The sequence below is a fragment of the Nematolebias whitei genome, chromosome 18 (genome assembly GCF_014905685.2).
Source record: "Nematolebias whitei isolate Nwh7 chromosome 18, NemWhi1, whole genome shotgun sequence".
Lineage (NCBI taxonomy): Eukaryota > Metazoa > Chordata > Actinopteri > Cyprinodontiformes > Rivulidae > Nematolebias > Nematolebias whitei.
The window spans coordinates 1,815,831-1,836,285 of record NC_056515.1 but is presented as its reverse complement, the minus strand read 5'-3'; the positions used below and the strand labels follow the sequence as shown (position 1 = coordinate 1,836,285).

At 44.2% G+C, this 20,455-nt stretch overlaps 1 protein-coding gene across 1 annotated transcript in view; it reads left to right on the top strand.

Annotated features, from left to right (window-relative positions):
• The first annotated feature begins 676 nt into the window (after positions 1-676).
• LOC119424614 (excitatory amino acid transporter 1-like) overlaps positions 677-20,455 on the top strand; it is a 62,055-nt gene continuing 42,276 nt past the window's right edge. Inside the window, exon 1 of the mRNA XM_037692102.1 lies at positions 677-728. The gene's annotated coding sequence lies outside the window, so the exon portion shown is untranslated. The remainder of the gene's footprint in view (positions 729-20,455) is intronic.

Below are 20,455 nucleotides of genomic sequence, written 5' to 3'. Positions count from 1 at the left end.
AAGCCAGTTTATATTTTATTTTTTACTATATTTCCTTAAATAAAAGCAAATTTTTATTAAAATCAGGCCTGGAATTTTAGATTTTAAATTTTCTTTCTTTAATAAAAATACTAATAATTATTAATGGTTTTGACAACCTGAACTTTTCTTCTTTTTTATTCATAAGGTAAAAAAAGTTTTCCAGTGAAACTGAATCTAGTCTGAACACACATGTTTTAATTGCAGTAATAGTCAGTAAAATATCAGAAATCTATGGATTTATTCTGGTTTGTATCCATTTATTTTGTCTTTGACTTTAAGAGAACAAACTCATATTACTTCTGTTTTTGTCCTTTTTTTGTTTTAACAAATAAAAATACTCCTGAAAGCGTCCTCGTTTCAACATTTTCTGTTGTTTTTGGGTCAAACTTGTTCAGATTAACTGAGGCGTATTTTAATTTGTGGGATGAAATCGGAACACAATCAGTTTTTCATCTCGTTTATTAACAGGAAGTCTTCTGACCTGATTTCTGCACTAATTACCTGCGACTCTCCAGTGCTTGTTTCAGCTAAAAGTGGAGCCGGTGTCCTCTCAGGGACATTTTCAAACTGAAACATGTCCAGAGGGACGAGATGAGACCAGCTTGATGTTTTCACACACAGTCTGAGCCTGAAGGAGACGGAGGACCAGGAGGTGCAGGAGGTCCGTTTCAAACCTGCAGAAGCTCAGACCGACTCAAGAACTACAGGTCAGTTTTTACCTTCCTCTCCTAGAATCAAACAGAAACCGTAGGAAACTGAATTCAAGTAGGTTTGATCAAATCACACTGATTTTAAATGAGATTCTTGGCTCCTTTAAGAAAAGTAAAGATTAACAAGCTGAAATAAATAAATCATTTTCAGATTTGAGGAAACATATTTTAGAACTTGGTGTTATTTATCATTTAAAGCCAGTCTAATGAAAATCCCCCAGAAGCAGCATTAAAAAAAGATTATGTATTTTTATCTGTTTTAAAAAGAATTCATGGACTTACACATTTAGGACAGAAGAAAAATCCAGAACTTTTAAAGAAATGTTGATTTTGTCAATAAAGTTCCTGTTTAATTAAAAATAAATAAATAAAAGAGCTGAAATTATCATTTTGTTCAACCTGTTCTCCAACACTCATTTTTCTAAAAACATTTAAATGTATAATTTATATAATTTTATATTTAAGTGAAGAATTTGAACAAAAATCACAGAATTATTTTAAACTTTTAAATTTTTTTGTGAAATCTGGACTATTTCAGCTGAATTCATTATAACTTTGTTTATTTTTAAACATTTTATTTTTAATTGAAATATAAAACAATATATCAAAGTCTTTAAAGGGATAGTTCAGATGTTTTTTTAACCATGTGAAGTACGGGTCTTCTGTGGCTGAGTGGTTAGAGCAGTCGTCCTCCAATGCGAGAGTTGGGGGTTCGAATCCAGTGTCCCTGGGCAAGACACTGAACCCTCATTACTCTGATGTGTCCCATCAGTGCATGAATGTGATAAAGCTCTGATTAGTCTCTTTAGAATGATTTGCTCAATTAGCTTTGTAGAGATCTAGTATAGAGCTGTATGAATGGGTAAATGAGGACATAGATTGTAGTAAAGAGCTTTGAGTATCTTGAAATAAGATAGAAAGGCGCTGTATAAGTACAGTCCATTTACCATTTACCAAGTATTGATCATCAGTCATTATCTTATCTGCTGCAGATTCAGTGAGGACTTTGAATAAACATCCATCCATTATCTTTACCCGCTTATTCCTTTTCGGATCACTGGTGTCCATGTCCAGCAGTCAGGCCAAGAGTGGCTAATCAGGAGGACCGGGACATTTCCTGGTGGGCCGGTCTGACACGTGGTCTGCAGGGCTGGCGCTTCCTGTTTTTATTCTTTTATAACTTTTTATTAACAACATAAAACACAGAGCATTGCAACCATTGCAACAACTCCATGGCTGCCCCGCCTCCACCCAGGGCCAGCGGCAGCTCTCGTTTTTTTTTTTTTTTTTGGGGGGTGGGGTTCCATATGAGTCGGATCCTCCAGGCCACCTGTTAATCAATCCAATTAGTGTGTCAGCAACTGGCCAATAGGCGACCTCAATTTGTCCCAAAGGTAAACGCCCCTTACCTGCAGAGATGCAGCCCATGGTCAGAGGGATTTTATGTAAAATCATTAGAAAAAAATGTTTAAACGTTGTCAGTGGGAAAAATGTAATACAGACACGTGTTACCCTCAGTGTTTAGAGGGTGGAATACACTTTATTCCATTTCAAAAACTTAACGGAGTTTAGAAAATATGTATAAAGCCGGTGGCTGACCCCATGAGCAGCTGATTACAAGCTATAAACAGGAAGTAGTTACCACATGTTCATCTGTACGAAGGTAACTGCAAGTACATCCTCCATTTTTTGTCATAATTACATTGCATGCCATCTATCCATTATATTCCGCTTGTTCCGAAGGCGAGTCACAGGGGCAGCAGCTTGAGGAGGGAGGTCCAGACATCTCTTTCCACAGCCTCCTCTTCCAGCTCTTCTGGGAGGATTCCAAGATGTTCCCAGGCCAACCGAGAGACATAGTCTCTCCAGCGTGTCCTGGGTCTTCCCCGGGCTCTCCTCCCAGTCGGACATGTCTGAAGCACCTCCCTAGGGAGGAGCCCAGGGGGCATTCTTACCAGATGCCCGAACCACCTCAACTGTCTCCTCTTGATGTGGAGGAGCAGAGGTTCTACTCTGAGTCTCTCCCGGATAACTGAACTTCTCACCTTGTTTCCAAGGAAGAGTCCTGCTACCCTGCAGAGAAAACTCATTTTAACTGCCTGTATCTGCAATCTCAATCTTTCAGTCACTACCCAGAGCTCATGACCATAGGTGAAGGTAGGAATGTAGGCCGACCAGTAAACAGAGAGCTTTGCCTTTCAGCTCAGCTCTCTCTTCACCACAAAGGACTGGTACAGAGTCTGTAATACTGCAGGTGCTGCACCAATCTGTCCTGTCAATCTCATGCTCCATTCTTCCCTCACTCATTTCAATTAAATTCAATTCAGTTTATTTCTATAGCGCTAAATCACAACAAAGTTGTCTCAGGGCACAGAAACATTCACATAAACATTACACATAAACAACACAAACATTCACATAAAAGCCAGTTAGTAAAGTTCTCTATCTAAGGAATCCAGCAGACAAGTTGAATCTTGGCTTCGTTGCAGTCTCCCATCCTGAGCAAGCACAGTGGAGACAGTGGAAAGAAAAACTCCCTTTAACAGGAAGAAACCTCCAGCAGAACCAGGATCAGGACAAGAGGCCATCTGCTTTGACCGGCTGGTGGAAGAAGGCAGTTCTATTAACGTTTTTAATGTGGGGGATAAAAGACATGTCCTGATCAAAAATAACCCCAAGATTTTTAACATTAGAGCTGGAGGACAGATTAATGCATCTAAGGAGGGAGAAAGACTGAAACATTCATTCCTAAGGTGCTCAGGTCCAAAATCCAAAACTTCAGTCTTGTCTGTTCAACAGGAGAAAATTAAGGGTCATCCAGGTTTTTATGTCTTTAAGACATGATTATAACTTACCACTATGTAACTGATTGGATTCATTGGGTTTAATGGACAAATATAATTGTGTGTCATCAGCATAACAATGAACATTTATCCCATGCTGTTTAATAACTTTACCTAATGGAAGCATATATAAAGTAAAGAGTATTGGCCCAAGCAATGAGCCCTGAGGAATTCCATGACTAACTTTTGTGTATGAAGAAGATTTATTATTTACATTTACAAACTGGAATCTATCAGATAGATATGATTTAAACAATTTTAGAGCTGTTCCTGTAATCCCAATATCATATTCAAGCCTCTGTAGTAAAATATTGTGATCAAGTGTATCAAATGCAGCACTGAGGTCTAACAGGACCAGTATAGACACAAGTCCATTGTCTGAGGCCATGAGAATATCATTAGTTACTTTTACTAGTGCTGTTTCTGTGCTATGATGAGCTCTAAACCCTGACTGAAACTCTTCAAACAGATTATTTCTTTGTAGATGTTCACACAACTGACCTGCAACTATTTTCTCTAGAATTTTTGAGATGAAAGTTAGATTAGATATAGGTCTATAGTTGGCCAGAATTTCTGAATCAAGATCAGACTTCTTAAGTAAAGGTTTAATTACAGCAACCTTAAAGAGCTGTGGTACATAACCATCCATTAAAGACAAATTAAGTAGATCCAAAATGTGGACATTAATTAGGGGGAATACCTCTTTAAACAGTCTGGTTGGGATGGGATCTAGCAGGCATGTGGATGGTTTGGATGAGGTTATTATTTTTAACAATTCAGAGCTCAACAGGACAAAAACTGTCCAAACATAAATCAGGCTCTAGTGAAATTTTTAAAGTTGCCTCATTTGACAGGGGACTAGAGATAGTAGAAGGAAGGATGGTTTGAATTTTCTCTCTAATTGAAATAATTTTATTTATAAAGAATCTCATGAAGTCATCACTACTTATAGTTGTAGGGATACATGGTTCAACAGAAATGGGACTTTTAATTAGTCTAGCAATAGTACTAAACAGAAACCTAGGGTTATTTTTATTCTCCTCTATTAAAGATGAGTAATATAAAGTTCTAGCTTTACGGAGAGCTTTTTTATATGTTAGCAGACTATCTCTCCAAGTTAAATAAAATTCTTCAACATTAGTAGAGCGCCATTTTCTCTCCTGGTTTCTAGATGCTGCTTTAAAGTACGTAACTCAGAATTGAACCAAGGAGCCAGTTTCCTCTGATTGATTACTTTCTTTTTCAGTGGATCAATTTTATCAAGTGAAGTTTGTATTGAAGTTGTAAGATGATCAACTAGATGATCCAAGTCTGTTCTCTGATGCATTACTCTGCAAGACAGAGGAAAACATTGATGGAAGAGATCCTTTAAATTTGGTTACAGCATTTTCTGATAAGCACCTGCTGAGATGAACTTTACTCTCAGTGACTGTGTAGTCATTTAATGTAAACTCAAAGCTAATTAAAAAATGGTCGGACAGAATAGGATTTTGAGGAACTATTACCAAGTCCTTAATCTCTACACCATAGGTCAGAACTAAATCAAGAGTGTGATGATAAGAATGAGTAGATGTGTGGACGTTTTGGGTAAAACCAAATGAGTCTATTAAATTATTAAAGGCTATGCTTAAGCTATCACATTCAAAATCTACATGAATATTGAAATCACCCATTATGATGATTTTATCAGTATTTAATAATGTCAGTTAAGAATTCTGAGAATTCAGACAAAAACAGAGTAAGCTCCTGGTGGACGATATAACAACTAGTAAAAGTGGCTTTTCTGATTTCAATTTTGGATGATAAAGACTGAGGGACAGCGATTCAAAAGAATCATAATTAATAACTGGTTTGGCATTAATCAATAATCCTGACTGAAAAATAGAAGCTACTCCTCCACCTCGGCCAGTTGTTCTAACTCGTGAACAAAACCCTGAGATACTTCAAGTCCTCCACTCAAGGCAGAACCTCACCCTCGACCTGAAAAGAGCAATCCACCCTTTTCTAACTGAGGACCATGGCCTCAGATTTGGAGGTGCTGATTCTCATCCCAGCCGCCTCACACTCGGCTGCAAACTGCTCGAGTGAGAGTTGACGATCACGGCACGATGACGCCAGCAGGACCACATTATCTGCAAAGAGCAGAGATGGAATCCTGAGGCCACCAAACTAGAAACCCTCCGCCATCTGGCTACACCGAGAAATTCTGTCCATAAAAGTTATGAACAGAATCGGTAAATGGACTGTAAATGGACTGTAAATGGACTGTATTTATATAGCGCCTTTCTATCTTATGGAGATACTCAAAGCGCTTTACACTACAATCTGTGTCCTCATTTACCCATTCATACAGCACTCTACTAGATCTCTACAAAGCTAATTGAACAAATCATTCTAAAGAGACTAATCAGAGCTTTAGATCACATTCATACACCAATGGGACACACATCGGAGGCAACGAGGGGTTCAGTGTCTTGCCCAGGAACACTTCGGCATGTGACTGCTGGTGGGTTTGAACCCCCAACTCTTGCATTGGAGGATGACTACTCTAACCACTCAGCCACAGCCGTCCTCGGTGACAACGGGGCAGCCCTGGCGGAGTCCAACACCCACCCTGAAGGGGTCTGACTTACTAGCGGCAATGCAAACCAAACTCTCACACCGCTTGTATAGGACCTGAACAGCCCGTAACAACGAGCCCCCAATCCCATACTCATAGAGCACCCCACAGTGTACCCAATGGAACACGGTCGAATGCCTTCTCCAAGCCCACAAAACATATGTAGACTGGATGGGCAAACTCCCATCACCCCTCAAGGACCCTAGTGAGGGTAAAGAGCTGATCCAGTGTTCCATGGACAGGACGGAATCCACATTATTCCTCCTGGATCTGAGGTTCAACCAATAATTGGACTTGCTTCTCCACTACCCCTGAATATACCTTACCAGGGAAGCTAAGGAGAGTGATGCCCCTATAATTGGAGCACACCCTCCAGTCCCCATTTTTGAAGAGGGGAACCACCACCCCAGTTTTCCAATCCAGTGGCACTGCCTCTGATGTCCACGTAATTTTGCAAACACACGTCAACCAAGATAGCCCCACAACATCCAGAGCCTTAAGGAAATCAGGGTGAATCTCATCCACTCCTAGAACCCTGCCACCTCAGAGCTTTTTAGCTACCTCGGCGATCTCAGCCACAGTTATGGACGGATCAACCCCAAAGTCTCCTGGCTCAGCTTCCTCCATAGAAGATGTGCTGGTGGGATTGAGAAGGTTCAAGAAGTATTCCTTCCACCTCCCGATGACATCACTGTTTAAGGTCAACAGCACCCCACCTTCACTGAACACAGTGTTAGTAAAGTGCTGCTTCCCCCCCCCCCCCCCCAACCGCCTGATGGTTTGCTAGAATCTCCTTGGAGCCGACCGAGAGTCTCTATCCAAGATCTCACCAAACTCTTCCTACATCCAAGCTTTTGCCTCAGTAACTGCCAAGGCTGTGGACTGCTTGGTCCTCCGACACTCATCAGCTGCCTCCGGAGTTCCACTGGCCTACCAGGCCCGATAGGACTCATTCTTCCGCTTGACAGCTTCCCTAACCCAGGTTGTCTACCACCAAGTTCATGGATGGCCTCCACGAGAAGCACCGACACCCTTGCAGCCACAGCTCAAGGTAGCCACCTCAACAAGCGAGGCACGGAACATGGTCCACTCAGACTCAGTGCCGTACATGGTTAAAGATCTCCCGGAGGTGTGAGTTGAAGATATCTCTGACGGGTTCTTCTGCCAGACGTTCCTAGCAAACCCTCACTACACATATGGTTCTACCGGGTCTGTCCGGCATCTTCCTCCGCCATCTAAGCCAACTCACCACCAGGTGGTGATCAGTTAACAGCTCAGCTCCTCTCCTCATCTGAGTGTCCAAAACAAACGGCCACAAATCAGATGACATGACTACAAAGTCAATCATTGATCTACGATCTAGTGCATCCTAGTGCCAAGTGCACTTATGGACACACTTTTGTTCGAACATGGTGTTAGTGATGGACAAACTATGACTAACACAGAAGTCCAACAATAGAACAATGCTCAGGTTCAGATCAGAGAGGCCGTTCCTCCCAATCACACCCCTCCAGGTCATACTGTCATTACCCACTGTTTTGCTATCCGAGCGAGGTAGGCACAGGGCACGTGCCACGCCCTCACCGCAGCCTCTCCTCCAACGGGTCTCAAAACTAATCCTATGGCTCAGGTCTTACCTGCAGCTGCTTCCAAGGACAGTTTTAGATTTAGGCTGTGTTGAGATGATTCACCCAGACTGTTAACTACCTTCTTCCTTGCACCACACCCAACTTTACACCTCGTGCCTCACCTCACTTAACAGCAGGAGTGGGGACATTCGGCAGACGAGGAAGCGCAAGTTAACGGTAGCTCATCTCCTGATTTAGCATTGCAATTGTTAACCAATTTGGCAATCTTTAGAGCCTAGGAAAAATAAGACTCCAGGGTGTTGTTTTATACTCAAAAAGCTAAGAAAACCGTTTAAAACCTCCCAAATACTTCTGTTGTTTCGTTGAACCAAGTTTTTCCACTTCCAAGAACAAAAGGGTGTGTTTGAAATAAGAATCCAGAATTTTACCTTTTGCTTTGCTTTTAATCAATAATTTTTGCAGGGAAACAGCAGTATAGCACAATAAATGATTACACTGGATTACACAGAAATTACATGACGGATGATTCTCACTCTTTATATCCTTTTCAGTTGGTAACCTTCCCTAGGTGAGGTGGATGGATAGGTTTGAAACAGGCACTTGGTCTCCTCTCAGCTCGGCGTCGGACTTCTCTCAGTCCAGCCGGCCGCGCCCGGTTTCACTCAGGAACACACGTACCCACACAGCTTACCTACTCTCTCCACCTGCCTCAACAGATTATGTCTTACCACAAGAAAGACCCTTCTACAACTCTGAGCAACCAGGTTTTTGATATAATAAATTTTTCTGTTTGTTAATTCGTACACCACTGCTAAAATTTGGTAAATCTCTCTTTTAGTTAGGATCAATTTTTGTGGAGCGTTCCTTACCATGCTCTCTGAATCAGGTAATGGCAGATTTCCCGGTCCCGTTCTGTCAGGACCCAGGCCACTCCTTAATCCTTGCTGGTTCAATTTGAAGAAAATGGGTTTCAGGTTTAATCCGGGCTGCTGAGTTTTGAAGAAATAATTCCAAAAAAGAAAATTATTCCATCGGATTTACCCCAGTTCTTCTCCAGCTAGAAATCATCCAAAATTGCCCTATTAATCCAAAATCGTCCAAGGGTCCTATGGTCCTTCGTCCTTAGTCCATCCTCGGTGAAGTGATTCCCCCAAACAGCCAAGATTCAACTGAATCCTCTGTTTTTATAGCTTCAGTTTTTGACTGACAGCTCTCAGCTTGGTCACCCCATCGGCTTACCCCACCTTTTTAGGCGGGCTTTGAGTCCCATCTTTACTGGTTCTCTATGAGACTTTTGCAAGTCATTTTATGCATATTAAAATCTGGGTGTACTTAGTTTACTTTCTGCACAGTCACTTCTGTGCTGTCTTATGCTGATTGGCTCAGAGCTGTTTTTCAACGGTTTCTCTTGTGTAACATCGGGTACTTTCCAGAACCTTCACAACACCACATAGGCATTGAAGTCCCCCAGCAGATTAAAGGAGTCCCCAGCTGGCGCACCTTCCAGCACCCCTGTCAAGGACTCCAAGAAGGCCAGTTTCTCTGAACTGCAGTTCGGCACGTAGACACAAACAAGAGTCAGAGCCCATCCCCCCACCTGAAGGCAAAAGAAAGCCACCCTCTCATCTACTGGGGAAAACTCCAGCACACAGGCACCAAGTTGGGTGGCTACAAGTAGACGCACACCAACGCAATGCCTCTCACCATGGTCCACTCCAGAGTAGAATAAGGTCCAGCCCCTCTCAAGGAGATCGGTTCCAGAGCCCATGTTGTGCATCGAGGTGAGCCCAACTATATCTAGTTGGTACCTCTCAACCTCGCACACAAGCTCAGACTCCTTCCCTGCCAGAGAGGTTACATTCCATGTTCCAAGAGCCAGATTTAGTAAGCCAGAGTCAAAGTGCCATGGTCCCTGCCTTCGGCCACTGCTCATGGCATCATGCACCTAACTTTTATGGCCCTTCCTGCAGGTGGTGGGTCCACAGGAAGGCAAACCCATGCTGCTCTTTTGGGCTGAGCCCGACCGGGCCTCATGGGTAGAGAACCGGTCACCAGGCACTCGCCGACGAGCCTCTCCCCCAGGACTGGCTCCAGGGTGGGGCCCCAGTAATCCACATTCATGCAAGGGACACCGAGTTCTTTGTTTTGTCCTGTCCATAAAAATCTTTTGATTTATTAAATTCTGAATTTAAGGCTAATGCTTAAAGCTAGTTGTGCTTTGTTTTGTGTGATATAGACAGGGTTTAATTTGAGCCGGATCCTGCTGGAATAGAATCCGGGAACACTCTTATTTTGACAGGGTCCTTATGGTAACTGTTTGCTAGGATGTAGCTTGGATTCAGTAACTCTCAGGCTTACTAATAATAAAGGTATGAACAAATATGACTTTCTTGAACAAATAAAACTTATACTGAATATGTAAACTGAAAATAATTACATAAATGTCAAGAGTCATGATTTCTGGATTCAGAATCAGCCAAACAAAAGTGTAAAAAAACAAAAACAACTTTATTGATATTAAGCTGCAGGATATAGACAGGATCCAGCTGCCTTGACAGGTCCTCGCAGGCAAGAGGGAGAGAGTCACCTGTCTGAGCTTCTCAAATAGGCAAGATGGGGCCACCTGTTGGAGATGGGCAGGATGACGTCACCATCACTGGGTGAGACGCAGCAGCTGCAGTAAGGCAGAGCTAAGGGTACAGGCGAGTGCCATCCAGAGCTGTTCCAGAGCTCAGGCGGGCATCCAGGAGGCCGTCCAGCACGTGGCAACATCTTGGGTGGGATGTCGGGCGGCCGAGTAACATCCAGTATATGGCGAAACGGGTGCAGGATAAGCAGACGGGGGACCAGTGACTAGGGATGTGGGCAAGGGTGTCAGAAGCATCCGTAATGTGGGGGGGGGACACAATTGTGTGTGTAGGTGGGTGTGTGCGTGCGCGTTTGCTCGCGTGTTTGTGCGCATGTAAAAAAAAGTGTACACTAGTGTACAAAAAAGCAGCTTTTCACCTAGATTTCCTTTAATTCCACACATTTAAAGCATGTTTCTCACCAAATTTGTGTGAATTCAGCTGTGGGTTTAATACACTTTAATACAAAGCGTCAGATTGACACTGTTTTTGTTTATAGAGAAATAAAAAACATCACCACTAGACTTTTTTTACTTGTGTTCAACACTACTCAGCTAAATGACGTTTCTCACGAAGCTTGAGGACAATAAGGTGTGTTTTTTTTTAACTGCTAAACTAAGATGCTATGTAGCGCTCCTCTCAAGCATCCTCCTAACCATGTATATATGTTTATGATCATAACACCCCCCCCCCCCCGACTCACACACAAACCCCCCCCCGGTTCAAAAACCTGGGGTGGAGTTTTAGTGGCTTGAGTGTTCTCCTATTTATCAAGTTGAATGGATTTGGTCACTAAGAAAGAGAAACTGCGCCATCTGAACTAATGTTTCATAGTTCATTCATTCAACCTTTATTTCTACAGGTAAATCCCATTGAGCCTCGAGGACTCATTTACAAGAGAGACCTGATTTCAACAAAGAATGATGACAACAATGGACAACAGCGACAACAATAAACAGTTATGAAAAGTCATACTACAGTTTTTTTTAATAACAAATAGGATGGCTAAAAGAAAAAAGGTAACAAAAAAAACAGCTAGATTCTAGTGTGTGTGTGTGTGTGTGTGGAGGGGGGGGGGGGGGTCCAAATTAACATATTTTTTAATTTGGGAGGGACATGTCCCCTACACATATAATGGTTGCGATGCCTATGGATGCAGGCTTGCCAGATGAGGAACCAGTAGAGGGAGGAGCTGCAGCAGGTAAACAAAGCGAGGTATCTGCTGAAGGTGAGAACATGGGGTTGCAATTGCTGTAGAGAACATGGGAGCTGCAGCAGGTGATGGGTTCAGAAGATCTGCAACAGGAGATGGGGTTAGAGGACCTGTAGCAGACGATGGGGTCAGAAGATCTGCAGTAAGCGATGGGGTCTGAAGATCTGCAACAGGCAATGTGGTCTGAAGAGCTGCAGCAGGCATAGGGTCTGAAGATCTACAGCAGGCATGGGCGTCTGAAGATCTGAAGCAGGTGTGGGGGTCAGAAGAGCTGCAGCAGGCATAGGGGTCTGAAGAGCTGCAGCAGGCGTAGGGGTATGAAGATCTACACCTGTCTTGGAGATCTGGGGAACTGCAGCCATCATGGAGACATGGGGAATTGCAGCTGTCATGGAGACATGGAAACTGCATCTGTCCTGGAGACCTGGGGGGCTGCAGCTATCGTGGAGACCTGGGGACTGCAGCTGTTATGGAGATCTTGGAGGGGGAGGGGCTACAGCTGTCGTGGAGACCTGGGGGGCTGTAGCTGTTGTGAAGTCCTAAGTGGCTGCAGCTATCGTGGAGACCTGGGGGACTGCAACCATTTTGACAGGCATGGAACCCTTGAGAGGAATGGAATCCTCCAGAGATGTGAGACCCTCCAGAGACGTGGACTGCAAAATAAGCGTAGGACCCTCGGGAGGTCTGGTGGAACCTTACGGAGGTGTGGGGGAACCCTCCAGAGGTGTGGTGGAACCCTCTAGGAGACATGAAAATGGTCTGTCACCAAGTTTTTGCCACATCATCAGCAGAGATGGGTACACAAGAGGTTCAGCCTCATAAAGTCTCTGCCACTTTATCGGCTGGGTAGCCCCTCAGGAGGTTCAGTCTCACCAAACTGAACAGGTACCACCAAAGGCAGAGGAGAAGGTGCTGATGACACCAGAGATGAGGGGCCTTCAGCTGCAGATAGGACCAAGGACACTGCTGCAGGTGAAGAGACCATGGGGGCAATGGCTGGCATAGAGGTTGTGGGTTTTGCAGCTGGCTTGGAGTTTGTGGTGTCTGCGACCGATGTGGGGGTCATGGAGGCGGTGGCCAACATGGGGGTCATGGAGGCAGCGGCCGACATGGGGGTCTTGGAGGTGGCGGCAGACATGGGGGTCTTGGAGGTGGCGGCTGACACGGGGGTCTTGGAAATGACGGGTGATGTGGGGGTCATAGAGACTGTGGCCTATGTTGGGGTCATGGAGGCAGCAGCCGACATGGGGGTCATAGAGGCGGCATCCAATGTGGGGTTCATGGAGGCAGCGGCCGACATTGGTGTCATGGAGGCAGCGGCCGACGTGGGGGTCTTGGAGGCGGCGACCGATGTGGGGGTCTTGGAGGCGGCAGCCGATGTGGGGGTCTTGGAGGTAGCGGCCGATGTAGGGGTCTTGGAGGCTGCGGCCAACGTGGGGGTCTTGGAGGTGACAGCTGACATGGAGGTCTTGGAGGCGGCAGCTGACGTAGGACCTGCTGAAGCTGTGGGTCCCGTTGAAGGCGTGGAGCTAGCTGAAAATGTGGGGCTCGCTGAACACATGGAACTCTCTGAAGGCGTGGGACAAGGAAGAGCCTCTGAGGGGAATGTGCCAAATCTGGCATGGAACATAGTCATTATAAGCTACAACTAAATGTCCAAATAAACTTTGGCGCCCTCAACACCAGAGAGCCGCTCTTGTGTCAGCAAACAATTCATTTTTGGCCAGATTATTTTGTCAAGAGTTAAACAAACAAACAACAAAAACAACTTTATTGATATTAAGCTGCTGGAAGGAGTCAGGATCCAGCTGCGGTGACAGGTCCTTGAAGGCAGGAAGAGGGAGAGAGCCACTTGTCTGAGCTTCTCAAGCAGGCAAGGTGGGGGCCACGTGTTGGAGCTGGGCAGGATAACGTCACCATCACTGGGTGAGATGCAGCTGCAAGGCAGAGCTGAGGAGAGTGTGGTTGGAGGGGAAATCCAAGAACAAGGTCCAGAAACACAGGCGGGGGTCATACACAGGGAGTCAGAGTTCCAATAACAAGTCCAAAGGGTCAAACCGTAATCCAGAATCCATAAAGCAGATGTAGTGAACTAGGCCTGAGGTCAAATCTTGACCTTAAGGACCTTATGGGACAGACACTGTCATTTCATTGATTTGAATCCAGAAATACAGGTTGACCCATCCTGAGACTTTCTTTCTTGAATTAATCAAGTGAAAGAACACTACTTTCGATTATCATTACTATTTTACAAATGTTTGATAATCAAATTGTGTTAGTTCAAACAATGTTTAAATGTTGAAGTGAACTACTCATTTTTAGTTCAACCCAGTTGGAGTCGGGTGGAGAGTTTGCAGCTCCAGTCGTTTGGGAAACAGGAAAATCCCGATATGATCCAGAGCTCTTCCGAGTATTGGGGATAATGACATCTTCCACCTCTGAGTGGAACTCTGACGGACTCCACTCATGCGAAGTCCACTCGTGAGGTGAACTGTTGTTGACGAAGCCCCGCCACCACTCCGGACGGTTCTCTGCCATCCTACGGAGACGCTGGACCGGTAGCTTAACTGGAGCGCCGCTTCCACTGATTCATCATCAGAGAGGTAATGAGTCGAGTTCACTACCGAGCGTACCGAGGAAAGCTGGGTCGAATGGAGGGTGCCGTTCTGTTCAACACTTTTCACTCACACACAGACCATCTCCCTCCCTCTAAACTTCAATCTTTAAACTCTTCTATCTGCTAAGAAATCATTCCAGATATTTTTAGAAATGTCTGAAGCAAAGTTTTTCAACCACCGCCGTGTGGTTAATGTCTGTTGTACTGCTGGAAGTGAGAAAACAATCGCCGTATTGTTTACTCCTTGTAAAACTTACTAAATAAGCTGTCGTTATTTTCAATTTTTGCCATTTAATGTAAATGTGTGATGTGTTAAACTTGATTCTGTTAATAAATGACCCACTGTCGTTGGTGAGTCAAAGATAATTAACGTTTCCGTCCACATTTTTAATTATTCAATGCACGATATTATCCAGTCCAGAAAAATGAAAGAATCCGTTTAATTTATGAATATATATCAGCATATGTTCATTCTACATCTGGTGGCCCGTGACGGGTTCATAAAATGGACTGTATTCGTGTGACAATTGAATTATCATGTTGGCATGAAAAAAATGCAGATTCTGCGGAGTGAAACGCAGTGAGCTGAGATGCTCAGAGAAAGCTTGCAGCTAGTGATGTTTTGAAAGCTGAAATAGAGTCAATGAGTCTTTATGAAAGCTGAAATGTACGTCTGTTATGTGTAACTGAAGCTGGGTTTGTGTTAAAACGCTTTATTCTGTTTAAACTGTGGTCCAGATGTGACTCTGGTCCGGCCCGGTTCTGATAAGTTCTAACGAGTTGTTTTAAATGGTTGGAAAGACGTTTTGAGACCGGAGCGCCGCCTCCGTGCAGCTGGGAGCTGATTCGTTACATTTTTAACAGAAAATAGTGCATTTTGACAGTTTAAAAGACGAAAAGTTGACAGACTTGTTCAGGCTAATGCTACACGCTAGCTGGAAAAATGATCCATGATTGGTTGAAATCAGCTGCTGTGGAACGCTTTGATTCGCTGAGAAGTGAGTGACGTGGCTGCGTCACTTCCTCTGAGTCAGCGATATAAGAACCCACCCCGTTGCTGCTCTGTCATTGGTAGATTCAGTCACGTGACCCGGAAATGAGCTCGTCTTCATAGGGAATTTCAATCTGCTTTTTAAAGTTGAAAAACGCTTTAAAGTTGCATTCTGATCCGCTGCTCCGTTTCTTTGAAGCCTAATCGCTGAAACTTTGCCACGTTTGAGTTTGAAATCCATCATTAAATGGTGTTTTTGGACTACGCTAGCCGATGCTAATTTTAAGCTAACAGCTAACGACCGGATGTCACCGGATGCCACAGGAAGTCATCGCGACTCCTACTGGACATCACTAACAGTGTCTGGGTTAAAATAAAATAAGGTTATACTGCCCCCTCCTGTGGAAACTTGATATCACAGTTTCACTTCGTTTTTAGGTTATTTTGAGTGAAATTAAACGTGTTTATTTCTGTAAGACGAATTTTTGAGTTAATAAACGTTCCTCAAGCTGAATTATCACTGTTATCTTGCATTTAAAAAGTGATTAAGGTATTTATGCAAGAAAGGCATTTACCAAAAACTTTTTATTCACTGGTAATTCTTCAAGACAGAGGTACAAAATAAAAAATTAGAAACTTTAAAAAAAAAAAAGATACAGTTTTTCACAGAGTAGATAAAGTTTACTCATTTGCTGGAAAGATAATACACGTTTAATTGCTAAATCACTAAATAAGAGTAAATATCAGAAAAAAGAGACTTTTCTGATTTTATTTTACCACCTAAAACATTACATTCTCCTATTTAATTTTTAAATAGAAGATAATGGCAGGAGAAGAGGAAGAGGTTGACCCTTTAGACTCCCAATCACATGATGACATCATTTTGGGAGCTTTACATATTTTAACAAATTCAATTATTGGTGAGCAATTAGAGCAATTAGAACAACTTGATGAAATTCAAAGAGCGGAAGAACTGAAAAGTTTGGCAGAAGGAGCCACGGTGAAAGAGAGTAAAAAGCAGAGCCAGGAACGGTTAGCAAAAATTTCTCTGCTTCTTAAAGAGGAATTGGATCAACAGGTTGAACGAAATGTCATGCTGTCTAGAGCATATGAGAGGGAGCTCTCAGAAATTCAGGCGTCATTACAAGCTCAATCTTATGAGGAGAAGATTAGGGATAAAGACCGTGAGTACCAAGCTGCGCGTTCAGACAATGAGATGCTACAACAAGAGTTGCAGCTCGCAAAAAAAGATCTGGACAAACGCAGAGTGGAAAAAGAGGTATTACTCGAACAATATATGCGTTTACAAGGTGAATGTCAAACATCACAGGAACGCTTAAAAGCATGTGAGGAGAAACTAACCGCGGCAACATATAAAAGTAATGACGTGGGGCGAGGTTGTCTGGAATCCAGAGAAGACCGTGGACAGAGTCCGGGTCATCCACCAACATCTCCAAAAGTCTATTACACACCTCTTGCTTTTAAGCCCATCCTGCCACCTCCACATATGGGTAGAGAAACACCTCCACATATGGGTAGAGAAACACTTCCACATATGGGTAGAGAAACACCTCCACGTGTGGGTAGAGAAACACCCCCACCCCCATCTCGGGTGATAGGGACAGACCTGCACCAATTTGCACTACCAACCACGCAAGTGAGACCGTTGATACTTTCTCCTTCAATGGATGATTTGCAAAAAATCTCAAAATATGTACAACGCTTTGTACCAGGACCAATGGGCTCATCTGGAACAAAAGCGTACCTCAGAGATCTTGCGTTCAGATTGAGAGGTTATCCTAATGCTACGGTTGAGGATAAGATCAGTCTGATAAGGCTCACTTCGGACAGAGAGGTGTTCACCTTCATCGAGCGTCTACCTGATGCAACGAGAAAGGATTACAACCTTCTGTATGAAGCTTTGATCAGAGAGTACGACCCCTGCACGGGACCTGCTGGTTTCCCAGCTGCTGACAAGGTCACGCAGGGCAAGAATGAACATCCAAAAGTTTATTACAAAAGAATCATCCAAGCTTATTTTGGTAACAGAAATGAAACCGGAATGGAAGAAGAAGAAGGTTTTAAATTTGTTTTCAGCAAAAATCTCCACACTGATTTTAAAACATCAGTGCAAATGATGGCAAATTTCAGAGAAAAACCCATCAATGAGATTAAACAGTGTGCTGTGAATGTGTTTGAGGCATGTTCTCATGCTAAGACGCCCATAGAAGTGTTTCCTGGTGTAAAGGTTAAACCCCACTCCCTAGAACTGGAAGGAAGGCGTGCGTCGCCACCTCCTCCTAAAAAAGGCGAGAAAAAGCAGTCTTTTCAAACTAACAAACCGCATCATGAAGGTGCACGCTGGGACAAAAAGGCTCCTCTTTCAGAGGATGAACGTGATTATCGTAAATGGGATGTGCATAGGACGCAAAGATATGGGAACCAAGCGGACCCATACTACCAGGGGAAGTCCGAAAAGGAACCCCCAAAAGACGTACCTAGCCGTCTCCCACCTCGGACGAAACGAACCGAGGCAAAAAAAATCACAAAGGTTCCAGAAAAAAGGCCCTACACCTCTGAGCTCGGAAGAGACAGAAAAATTACGCAGGTTGTTAGAAAATTTGAAACACACTGACACGGGAAGCCGACCTGGAGCACTATGCAGTGATGTAATCACTATTACATCCCTGGGCGCGAATGACAACATTACAGATGTCGGTGGAACACACCAAGACATTGCTGTTGTTGCTTCAAACAACCCCTCATCGGAAGAAGGGGGGGTAAACACACACACAAACGATGACGAGTCATTGCAAACTGAACAATCAGAAACAGCTACTGCTGTGCTGACGGTTCAGACAAACCAAGATTACACAAGCACTTCTGAACGCATGAAGAAGCGTCAGAAAAAACCCAAGAGGTTTCTGTGTAACTTTATCAGAAGGGGGGCCGCCAAAAAGGCGTACCTGTCAGTGACACTCGAAGGTGTCCTCACACACGAAGCACTTCTGGACGGTGGGGCAGACATAACAATTATGTCAGCTAAACTGTTCGAGGAGCTGAGGACAGCCGCTGCCGGTGTTAACAGGATAATACCTCTCTCTGATTGTGCTATAGAAATGCAGGGTCTCTCAGAGAAGAGAACAACCCTGACAGCTATAGCAATGGTTCACATGCAGGTTGGCAAAATGACACTGTACCACCCGGTACACGTGTCTCGTGTTGACTCATTCCCATTTTTGGTTGGCCAGGATTTTATAAATCGCTTCGACGCGATTATAGATTATGGTGATCAAACGATGTGGACAAAAGTGAGCAAACCACTGCCAATAGATACGCCTCCGGAGTGTAACACAGACTGCCCAACAGCAGGTACCGCGGAAGGCGCAAAGGACTCCTCAGCCGAGGACACGAGCCCGGTGAGTACTCCTCTGAGGTCATGTGAAACCAAAGAGACCCACCCAGTGGTCCAAACTCTGACCCAACAAGACAGCCTCCTCTGTGAGCTGGAGCGGTCAGAGTCCACCAAACACTACCTACCACTGGTAGTTAAAGGTGTAGAGATCCAAGGGTCCCACACCAACGATGCTGTTCTGTCTCTGTGGACAGATAAATCAGCAATTAACCGAGCTTTCTATGAAACCTTGGTTCACAAACACGTTGGTCTAGAACTAATTAAAAAGCTTTCCGCTTTCCATTAGTTCCCAATAGTTCACAGGTAATGACCGCAGAAGGAGTCATTAACCTAAAACTGAACTGGAACCAACGAGAACTGGTTCACCCGTTTCTCATGATCCAAAACTTACCACATGCATCCTACATAGGCTCTGACATTTTGGTAAGGTTGGGTGTCCGCGTGGACACCATCAACAAGGTGCTGTGGTCCCTAAAACCAGCCACAAAGGATCCTCCTGTGCTAGACACAGCAAACCTTAAGGCTGGGCAGACCATTCCAGAGGCCTGCCAGGTTGCTAGCAACCAAACCACCACAGTACCACCTCAGGTGACTAACCTAATGGTGCGAATCCACATCATAGCTGGACAAGCTATTAGCCATAAACAGGCATATTTTCAACCCTCTCCTGCATTTTTCAACTTGGGACTGTCCGTGGAAGCCACGAACCAAGTGAGTCTTGACTCCAGGACCACATCTATTGCTGTGTGTAACACAAGCATGGATGAGGTGCTGATCCCAAAAAACACTATGCTAGGATGGTTGATCTCCACTGATTTTCATGATTTTGAACTAGGCATTCCATTTCTGGGAGGACTCCCAGATAATCTGGTACCGAGTCAAGAAGCTGGGCCAGTATGTTTCACAAAACCAACACAGGCCATAGCTATTTTCTCAACGGATGACGTTGACCAAGGACCTCAAACCTATGGTGTCTTACCCATAGACAGGTCCGACGACTCAGAAAGGGATTCATTGGAGCTCCTCAAGGAGCAAGAACCCTTATCAGTCTCATCACAGATTGATCAGGTGGTCGCCCAAGCCGACGCTCTGACATCTGATGAAGAAAGAGACAAACTTTGCCAAGTTCTTTTAAAATATGAAAGTCATTTTCAACTGACTCAACAGATTGTGGGTTGACCTCACTCCACGCAGTGAGAATCCCAACCCCACCCAACGCACCGCCAACATTTGTCAGACAATACAAGATCCCTCTGGCAGCACACCAGCCTGTCCAGGAGATCATTGATGACCTATTGGTCAAAGGTATAATCAGACAATGTAATAGCACCTACTCTGCGCCTTTATGGCCAGTTTTAAAACCAAATGGTAAGTGGAGACTTACCATAGACTACAGGAAGCTAAATAAACAAGTACCCTTATCCAGGTGGCCAATGACTCAGCTCCATCAGGAACTGCCAAAGGTCACGATGGTAAGTACTTCTCGACCCTCGACGTCGCCTCTGGTTTTTGGACCATCCCTGTGCGCGCCGAGGACCAACACAAACTAGCTTTCACTTTTGGCAGCCGACAATACACCTTTACCAGGTGTCCCTTTGGCTACGCTAACTCACCTGCAGAGTTCAACATCTTTTTGAACAAAGCATGTCCAGACGCCCACGAGCGTGGGACACTGATCTACGTGGACGACATCCTTTTGAGGCAGCCAACACTGGACTCTCATTTGGCTGAGATCGACCACGTCCTAAATCAGCTAACAACTGCTGGTGCTAAAATCTCACTGTCAAAGTGCCAGTGGTGCAGAACCAA